We start from the raw sequence: 10358 nt of genomic DNA on the forward strand, positions 1-10358 counted from the left end.
CCTATCTCCCTCATTACCGCAGATGTCCATCAATTTCTGCAAATCTTCCTTGTTGTCAGCCATTAGCAGTATATCATCTTCGTACAATAATGCTGGTAGTGCCTGATCATAGAGTTTTCCTTGTTTGACTGAAGAGAGTGTTGTGTTCTGGGTTTTCGGTTTCGGTTTCAGGAAGATATGTGAGGATGCCAGGAGGCGCCACTCTGGCATCTAGGATTTAAAGGCGACTGTAAAATAAAAGCAGTGTGTGTTGGGTAACCGTAGAGTGCGGTTGTTGTTCTTTCCTTTGGCGCTTCGCGCCAATCCGCGTGTTCGGGCTGGTCGGCGTCCCCGCCGGCCGCGTACGTCTCCGCCGGCCGTCTTCTTCTGCTTCGTCGGGACCAGCCAGCCCCCAACACAGCAATGGCGACGAAGATGGGATCTGCAGCTGTAGCTGCCTGAAGCTCAGCTTTAGTAATGCAGGAAGTAACTAGTGAAACAACTTCCTCATCCCACTCTTCAGTAACCTCCCCTATTTCTTCATTCGCCCGGAGACCCGCCACTTCCATGGGCGGACTGACGGAAATTGGTGTTTCAGGCCTACGCAGACGCAACCGGGGAGGACGCCAGCAAGCCCGAGCGTCGCAAGGCCCTGCTGCTCAACGCGTTGGGCCCTGCCGGGTTAAAGCTCTTCTATACTTTGGATGCCACCAACGCGTCGCCGACGCAAGCGTCGGGCGATGCCTTCAAGAATGCTGTTGCTCTTTTCGATGAGCATTCTAAAGATGTCTCGTGCGATTATCTCGCACGCGTAAAATTCCAAGAATGGCGACAATTGCCTGGCGAGCCAGTCGCCGAGTTCATTACTTCTCTTCGAACGCTCGCCGCGTCGTGCGGCTTCGGCGCGCTCGAGAACGATATGATCCGCCATCAGCTTTTCACCGGAGTAGCCTCGCAAAACTTCCGCTGCCGCATGCTTCAAAAAGGCTCCTCGATTTCATTATCCGAAGCCCTCTCGATTGCGCGAGAGGATGAGCTCATTCGCTCCCAGTTGGAGCAATTCGCTCCGCATTCAGTGCAGCCATAGAGAAATGATTGATTGATTTGTGGGGTTTAACGTCCCAAAACCACCATATGATTATGAGAGACGCCGTAGTGGAGGGCTCCGGAAATTTTGACCACCTGGGGTTCTTTAACGTGCACCCAAATCTGAGCACACGGGCCTCGACATTTCCGCCTCCATCGGAAATGCAGCCGCCGCAGCCGGGATTTGAACCCGCGACCTGCGGGTAGCCATAGAGAAATAAAGGTTAAGAGTGGACACTCCCGTAGAGCCCAGCGGCCCAATCGACCCTAGCACACCTAGTGGTTGGTGAGAGCAAGTGGCGTGCGCTTCCGGTTTCGGTTTCACTGGCGCAAATTTTGAATTACTTTGCAAAACCGACGTTTGGCTATGACGAAAGTTCATGATTTCAGACCACTTTTCATCGCCCAAATGGATAGTTTTTGTAGGTTGTTTTGATTTAGCGATTCCCTGTTTTGTTTTGTTCAGTGGTTCGTGCGAATTGGTCGTGACGTGATTTTTATTTCGATTAAGTTATAATAAAAAGAGATGCAGGTAATGATAATTCACTACGGTTTTATTCATCGCGCTTGTGTTTTTCTTTCGGAACAAGTGATCAATGTATATATCAGTCAAAGAGACAGAGTATCCGCAACGTTTTATTCAAAGGCAAGGTAGAGTCTCTGAATATAAAAAGCACAATATGACAAAGGTAGACAACAAACGCATCTCGCCTTACAAATAAATTGTAACAAATACAGCGAGAACACAGACAACGCACACATTGCTAGAGTTGGCAGAAGCCGAGAAGCTGGTGAAGTATGACACACCGGGCCAGAGGGTAAGTAAGGATCTATGGCAAAAACACGGCGCACAATGCTGATGAAGAAGGAAGAGGTGACATATACACAGTAATGAAGTCGCGAATCACGCCTGGGGTTAACCGAAATAATGTATAGAAAAAAGCGCACAGAAACCACACGATACAATATAGCAGAAAGGCAAAGATGCAGTGTGCTGGCTGTGCTTAAGAACAGCTAGTCCAAAATGAAAAAAAGAAGACTTGATGCCTGCTTGTCCTCAGATAGGTAGGGCTTTGCAGCTTGCTCACTACGTGAAAGACAAACTTTATGCTACAACACTGGCAGGTTTTGTGGCTTTTGTTATGCGTCGCCTTCATCAAAAACTTGAGATCCCAAGTGATTTGCGTCTGGGTGTTGCTGTGACGCTTGCGAGCTAAGATAGATTGTAGTCATCACTTATCCAGAATTGTGGACCTTAATTGGTGCTACGAGAGCGGTATTACAGGGCTAATAAATAGCAGAAGGAAACCACTTTGGCTCATTATTTTTGACAAAGGCTCTACATCGTACGTTATCACTCAAAAGCTATATAAAAATAAAATGGCAGCGTCCGCAGCCCCATCAAACGCTACAAGTTTGAGTATTCTTTTGAAAATTTTGATGGGCGAGATGAGGAGGTTGATGAGAAGCTAAAATACGAAAAGCGTGATAATGTGAACCGTGCCCACTTCATACTGTGTTTCTTACCCGCTCGAAGACATTTCAACAAGCGGTTTTGTTATCGATATATTACTTGAGCTGAAGAGATAAAGCATACACAGTGACCAAGCGAGCCACAATAAAGTGTACAGTTCGCCCGCATTTGCTACAAAAATACAGACAGGATACCCAACATTCTTTTTAAGGTTATGCAAATCACTTCGAGCGAATACACAGTGTCCTTACTCCTCATAGCGGGTAACCCAAACAATGTATGCAACGAAGGAGTGGCTAGTCCAGTTGAGCTGAATATAAGCATATAAGACCATAATGAAGTCTGCTGTAACGAAGTAATAACATAACAAAGCTATAGCAGGATTCGGCTCAACTCGAATACTTTAGTGTAAACCCGCCGCTAATTGCTAACCTTTGAACTTGTCAAGCTGTATGCCTGAGATTGAAGACTGGAACCTAACCCTATCTAAGTTTCGGTTCACAAAATGCACATGCCAACATAAATGAACCCGGCAAAACATTTTTAGAAACTTCGCGCGACACCCAGCAGAGCAGAAATGAAAATCGCCAACACTTGATAGATGGTGATACAAAACATCGCACACTTTCAGGTGATGTGCAGTGGCCTCAATTATGGCAAGAAAGTGAGATTCAAGTTGTTGTACGTATGCAAAAGCTGCTTCTGATGGCACAGTGAGATTCCCAAAAAGTTTGCTGGGGACGTGGTATGCTTTGAGCATTGTGAAATACTGGTGGGTACCCTTAAGCGTCTCACTGTCGTCTTTCAGTAACTGTGGGCAACTGCAACCGTCACGTGCATTCCGAAGGAAGTGTTCGATGAGAAAACCAGCTACATAATATGCAGCGGAGTCATCGATAATATGGGAGTGAACGTTTGTCGCAAGTTCAGAGAGATCGTCTAGAGCGGGAAAGTCGTCAGGCTGTGGCTGTGCACACTCCTCATTATCCACAAGAGACGCACTGGTGAAGGAGAATGGCGAGAGCTGCTCCTGGAGGAGGTCACATTCATCATCCTCGACATTTTCGTATTCTGACAGCTTGAAGAGTTTTCTTATACAGATGTGCTTCGGGCCACAAATAAATTGTGCTACATTGGGGTTGGTGTTGCAACCCTGTTTTTGCCTAATGTGGCCAAATATGTTCTCCAGAGGATCCTGTTGAAGCCTGCGTGTTAACAGGTATTCAAAATTGTAATCTTTGGAGAGGTCGTCCCATAGTTGACAAATTGCCTGAATTGTAATTTGCCAACCTACGATGATTTGTGGTTGACGTCTACCAACAAACTGCCATGATGCAATCCAGGGAAGCTGGCCTCGGAGGAAGTCAATCAGCTCTGAATCATTTTTCATGATTGCATGCCGCAGCTTTTGCGAAGTTCTTTTTTTACTCGAGCTGTTCAAGGCATCGAAAATCCTGTCCATACGATCACAAAATTGAGCTGTAGTGATGGCCGAGGCAGGCAGCACCTTCGCATACACCATTGCCGTGATAGCAATCGAAACTGATGCACTGAGGACCTGAGTTGCTCTGCTGACCTTCATATTAGAAAAAGGTTTCTGATGAACTTGCCGTTCACTCAACTTTGGAGCCAATCGCAACCGCAACTCATGTGAGGATTGGTAAAGGCATACAATGTGCGACCAGTTAACGATGTATAACTTGTGTGCTTGGACATTATTGCGCGTTGTTTTAATTAAATGCGGAACATCAAAAATGTAATATACCCGCTCACCATTAACTTCAAAAAAAGGCTTTGCTACAGTCACTCTTAGTTGGTTAGCGAGACTTACATTTGAACTGCCCTGGTCACAAATGACTGCTTTCACTGCAATATTAATGCTCCTAAGCTCCAATATGAGTGACACCAGCAAGTTATGGATAACAGATGATGGTGTTGATGTGTGCCCTATAGTAAAAGCAACCGGTTGAACCTACTTTCTCGAAACGCCAACAAGAAGAAAAACCAGTGCTCGATCAGTGATGGTTGAAGTGCGATGAGTGCCATCATCTGTAAAACCCTGGACAACGTCTTTTGCAGCATCATAGTACAAATTCTTTTTGAGTGCTATTTCGTCAAAAACTAAAGCGCACACTCGGTCCCGTTCATTCCAAGCTTGAGTATTTGTTGCAATGGAAGAAAGGATTCCTGGAATTATGCCTGGAGTCATCTTTACATTAGCTAGCCACCTCCTTAATGAACGCCGGGAGGGCAAAGAAAAATATGGAGCCAGAAATCGGTATGCTCGCGGACCTCGGAAGTTTAAGTGAAGAGCAAATTTCTTGAACCACACGGGAAACCGCTTCCCTTGCGTTTGGGCCTCAAGTGAACATGTGCAGAAAGAAGTTTAAAAACCTCCTCGGTGATGTGCGGTCGGATAACTTCAAGGGCCTTTGAAGTCGATGACGGTGCTTGGCGAGGCTGTCTCCGCAGTCTTTTGATAGTTTTCCGCTGTGCTGCTACTTTGGCTTGCAGATGTTTAATGGTTTGCTTGTACTTCATTGATGGAGACATTGTCACTGGCACACAGGAACGCACTGCAATAAACAAAAAAATGGATGTAAAAGCGAAGAACAACTAATCCCATACGAGCACTTTCCTCGCTCTTTCAGACCCAAGGTGCACAACTTTCTGTGGTGCGAAGTTTTCGATTCCACTACCTAAAAACAAACCATTCACAATGTTGACAATGCACAAAAAAAAATAAAAATCACTGAGAGCCCACCCTTACATTTTGTAAGTGCACACGTAGTGTCCTTTTGAGGATAGTTTCCTCAGAATCTCCTAAACATAAAATAGCACATTAAAAACAGCTGCAATAAAAGCATCATCACCATTTTCTCTAGGGCACTCAGGCGTGGAGCTGTTGGCGGAGACGTCTTCTGGAGGGTTTTGTGAAGCTTGTTCAGTGCCTCGGACAGTGCTGTCGGAACAATCTTGCGAGCGGCCTGCGGAAGTCTCTATATCAATCCACTCTGGTGTTGAAGTGAACATACAACTTACCGGTCACACAAGTTCCTTTTGTGACAGCTGAATGACTGGTTAAAGTTTTCTCGGGCAAGACGAAGTCAGCGGAAATTCTTTCACCAGCTACAAGGGAGCTGCCACCTGCAGAGGTTTGGTCAACAGTCAATTTCGGTAAAAAAAGAAATCGCGACACTGAACGCACCCTGTTCATCGGGGCACCTCAATGTGTGGGAGCCGCTTTTTGAAGCCTCTACCGCAGGTCCTGAAGAAATGAAATTACGACAATGTATCAGTAAGAGGCTCAAAATAACACAAACTGAAACTCATCCGCACCTTGCAGTGCAGCTTCTGCAGCCATGTCACAGTCACTACTTCAAGCGACGCTCAGAGAACCTGCATATATGTGCAGTTGGTACAAGTTACAAAGCTTGTAGCATGGGGAAACTTAAACAGCTCTTTCAAACGCATAAATTGGTCGAACGTGGAAGAAAAGAGAAGCCACCAACTAGGAAACAAGTAATTTGTGATTTTTGGAATTATCAACAGTGGCAGCTTTCACTGATGAAAGGTATACGTACATGTGCACTCAGGCTTGAAGATAACGTGAAATAGCCCTTTAAAGTCTTTTAAAACAAGTTGCGCAGGTCAAGAGCATCAAAAAACGACAGAAATGTAAAGCTGCTGTTAGGAAGGTAATAGCCCACAATTCACAAAATTTAAGACTTTCCAAGTGTTACTTCTATAGTGAGGCTTCTCCATCGGCTACAAAGATCTTCACGGTTAACTGTCGCCACTGATTCAATACAAGTGGCTGCTATAGCACATATTTGAGTTTCAGTCAATCACTCACATGGTGCAGCTGGTTGCACACTGGGAACAGCCATTCTTGTAAGCCTTGTGTCCCAGGGTCCATGAAACTTTGAGCAGTAAAATGGTCGCTACAAACCCTGTACGTTGCGTACAATAGGCTGGCCGGCTTACTAAGGAGATTATCGCGTCCAGCATACTGCATCCATGCTTTCATCCTGCATTGGCAATGAACTATCAGCTGAAAGGGGAAGTGCTTGAATAGTGATTTTTTATTGTTACCCTCACTGAGCAAGTACGAACAGTAAGCCTAAAGACATGCAAACCATACAAAAGCTTTAACACACCTGCCATCCCGTGGTATGCGGAAGAAACTCGTCCCAGGCTTCTTGTGGGTTCTGCCATTGTTGAAGCACCACGATACACAGCAGTAGCTGCCGTAGCTTGGACCGCCGGACGGCATGGCATCAGCGCGGTCTGAAAATGTTAGTAAGTGGATGCTTCGCTGTCAAATTACGAAAAAGATATGTGCACGTCATAAGTGTACCAACAAACCCCTTTGAATGATTAGCTAATCGATGCACAATACAAAACCAGATATACATCTCTGACCCATAAAACTCTGACTTGCAAAGATATACGTCAAGAATAAGTACAAAGATCTTCAGAAGTTTCCAAGCCGCTATCCCTTGTAATGCAATGGTATCGCGGCCTGGGAACTTTAGAACACCTTCGTACGTACGCAGTATCAGCAGTACATTGGGAAGAAAAATCGTAGTTGAAATTTGTGCGGTAAAATTATATTGGAAACGTCAAAAAAATTTGTGAGCAGCTTGCACTGGTGACACAAGGCTAGCGAAGAAACGAAGATGATGGCCACTTGGCTGGTCCAGATTTGCCTCCGGCACACCAAGAATTATTCGTGTTCCGAGCCTTCGGGAAACGCGTCGTGAAGCATGCGAGGCCCAGCGAATGCTTCTCAATATTTTGCACCGAGCCTATGACCTAGCTGCCCAGATACGCTCAGCGCACAGACGCTCGCGTCCGTGGCAGACGCAGCACGCGTCGCCTCGGCTTGACGCCGTGCCGCCTTTGCTACACTGCATACGTTGCACAATGTTCCCGTCTAGCCGCCGCATAGAGCCACAAACTTTCTTTTTAGCGAACCTCCCAGTCCTTACAAGCTTCAGAAAAAGGTTACAACTGCGTGAATGAGACGCCACGTAAGAAACAAACTCGCACACTCCAAGCGCAACGCGTGTGTGTGCATCTTTCTATGTTTGTTGCATGGTGTCTTATTCGCGCAAGTGTAACCGTTTTCTGAAAAAATGACCCAACAAGACCAACAACATGTCATTCAACAAGCTTCGCTTGAAAGCGTGCCTCACCTGTTATCTCACGCACGAAAACGCCGACGCAGCCGACGTTGACGAAAGCTTCTCGCTGTCAGTCATGCATGGGCTTGTCGCTGGGTAGATGGTGTTTATGACAGTACGGCTGAAGAAAAATAATCGCGTAAGGAGTGTTGAATAAATTGTTTTTATGCATAAAAAACAACATACCAAATTTGGGCGTGTAATTATTATTTTGTAAAAACGATTTTGTTGCATTGATTATGACTGTTTTTTTTTGCGCTTGCGCCCTCTGACATTTGGTGAGAGCACAAGTTCGTTACGTAGTCGTGACGCACTTCCTGAGGCCAGGTTTCGCGGAGTGTTTTGTTTTGTTTTGTTTCCCTGGGAGGTTGGCTCATACCCACTTAGGGGGATTGGCCAAGAAAGTGTAGTGCAGTTTATCTATAATCATTTTAACTATGTGTAATGAATTGGTATTATAATAAGACTAATGTAAAAATAAAAACAACATAAAAAGAGCAAACGAAAAAAAAAATCAAGTTGAGCAATTTTGAGATTTGAGGTGTTATGTTTACCACTTAGCTGCGTTTACTTCACTCTGCCCTTGGGAGTAATAAATAATTTTTTTTTGTTTTTGATTGAAGATCACAAAGGTATACGCTTGGTTGCCTGAATATAATCGCAAACGGCATTGAAAGCATCCCTGTGGCAATGTCCCAAAGCTGAGGCGCCAAAGCTTAGCGCCGTTTCCGCCGTCAATGTAAGACCTATTTTCCGAAATGGCATAACTAGTAACCTTTTTCTAAGTATTTCGTAACGGCGACAATACAAAAAATAATGATCTAGTGATTCCATTTCTCCGCAGAATGCGCAGAGGGGTGATGTTGTCTGACCAGCTCTGTGTAGATATAGGTTTAGGGGGGGGACACGACATCGAAATTTAGTGATTAAGACTTCGATCTTTCTGGACTGACTCCAGTGGGGTTGCCATGGAAACATGAGGTGGTTATAGTCTGTCCATGTAATTACTTTTTCTATCGTATCAGTGGAGATTGCCGATTTTCGATATCTTATAGCCGTGATATATTCTACATCTGGCAGTAAGGACAAAACTGGCCCATCAAGTGCGGCTCGAGCTAAGGAATCGGCCAATTCATTTAATCTTAATCCACAGTGACCCGGAACCCATAGTAATCTAAGGAGTCTCAACTGCGGCGGTACTAATGTTTTGAATGTGCTTAGAATTCGAGAGTTCTCTGAAGCTGTCAGAGCTGCACAAACTGAAAGAGAATCCGTCATTATTACTGCATTGTTTTGATTTGATGGAAGTTTTCGAAGAGCTAAAATAATCGCCAAGAGCTCCGCTTCAAAAACTGGAGTAAAATCAGGCAGTCTCACTGAAAAGGACCAGTCAAGCAAATCAGAGGCAATGCCTACACCTGCCTTTTGATTATTTACGGAAGCATCTGTGGCTATTATATTTTTAGTTTTTGCATGCTCTAAGTAATCTAATAATATGCTATTTAAAAATTTGAGGGATTGTAATTTGGCGTTTTGCGGGAATATATCATCATACTCAATAATAACATGACAATTCGAGTCATTAGTCTCAATTACATTTCTAATGTTCACATTTATACTTTGTAGATTTTTTTGTACAAACATTATCTGAGGTGTGTGAAACCGTGGCCAATGAGCAAGGAAGAAGGCGTCTGGGTTTGCGATAAAAGCATATTGAGATCTTCTTGCCGGTAAGCTATAAAATTTTAAAAATGCTTGTACGGTCAAAATTCGAAATCGACAAAGCAGTGTAGGCAGGCGCGCTTCCTGGTACAGTACGTTGATAGCCACAAATCTAGGGAGTCCCAGACACATTCGCAGTGCTTCTCGCTCCAAGACAACTAGAGGTTTCGTTTTATAGGCAGGGCCACCCGAGAATAATATGCAGCCGAATTCCATGATGGGGCGCATGTACATCTTGTACAACGTTATCAAGGTGTGCCTCCGTAACCCATATTTCCGGTTACTTAGCTTGTGTAGTAAGCCTGAAGCCCGCTGTGCTTTGGTAGTTATATACTCTATGTGTGGACTCCAGTTAAGTTTGTCATTATAAATGATTCCCAAATATTTTATAGAGTCTACTTGCTGGATGGGTTCCTGTTTATATAGAATTGAAATTGAAATTGGTTCTGCAAGCGGAAACGCCATGAGCGCGCTTTTGTTGACATTTAACGATAACGAAATCGACTGCAACCAAATTTCCAACATGTTAATATATCTTTGTAATTTAAGTTGTAATGAGTAAATACCACAGTCAGCAGCAAAGAGTGCGATGTCATCAGCATAAATGTAGACAGTAACTTCTTGATCTGTTGGAATTGTGCTCATTAAAGCATTAAATAATACTGGAGATAAGACTGCTCCTTGGGGAACTCCGCGCGTTTGTTTAAATCTAGATGAGGAACATCCATCCTTGACGCAGTAGAATTCTCTTGATTTTAAGAATTCTGCCACCCACTCAATAAAATATTGTGGGAAGTTCAATCTCTCTAGCGTATTTAACAATATGAAGTGCTCCACACTGTCATACGCCTTGGCTATGTCAAGCGTTACTAAAGCAGCGTATTGCCTTCTTTTACGCGCGAGCTGTA

The 10358-nt window shown here is 44.4% G+C and overlaps 1 long non-coding RNA gene across 4 annotated transcripts; it reads right to left on the bottom strand.

The window, feature by feature from the left end:
- Positions 1–1668: 1668 nt before the first annotated feature.
- Positions 1669–7823, bottom strand: LOC142784005 (uncharacterized). 4 transcript variants are annotated; one of them, XR_012888553.1, is made up of 3 exons: positions 7741–7823; positions 5413–6829; positions 1669–5115 (listed from the first exon to the last, which is right to left on the bottom strand). It is a non-coding gene; the product is annotated as an uncharacterized LOC142784005 (long non-coding RNA). The 4 variants fall into 4 exon arrangements; XR_012888555.1 differs by lacking the exon at positions 7741–7823 and having other exon boundaries at positions 5413–6570; positions 6700–6937; XR_012888554.1 differs by lacking the exon at positions 7741–7823 and having other exon boundaries at positions 5413–5526; positions 5582–6935.
- Positions 7824–10358: the final 2535 nt, after the last annotated feature.

Source organism: Rhipicephalus microplus, unplaced genomic scaffold (assembly GCF_043290135.1).
Source record: "Rhipicephalus microplus isolate Deutch F79 unplaced genomic scaffold, USDA_Rmic scaffold_13, whole genome shotgun sequence".
Classification (NCBI taxonomy): Eukaryota; Metazoa; Arthropoda; class Arachnida; order Ixodida; family Ixodidae; genus Rhipicephalus; species Rhipicephalus microplus.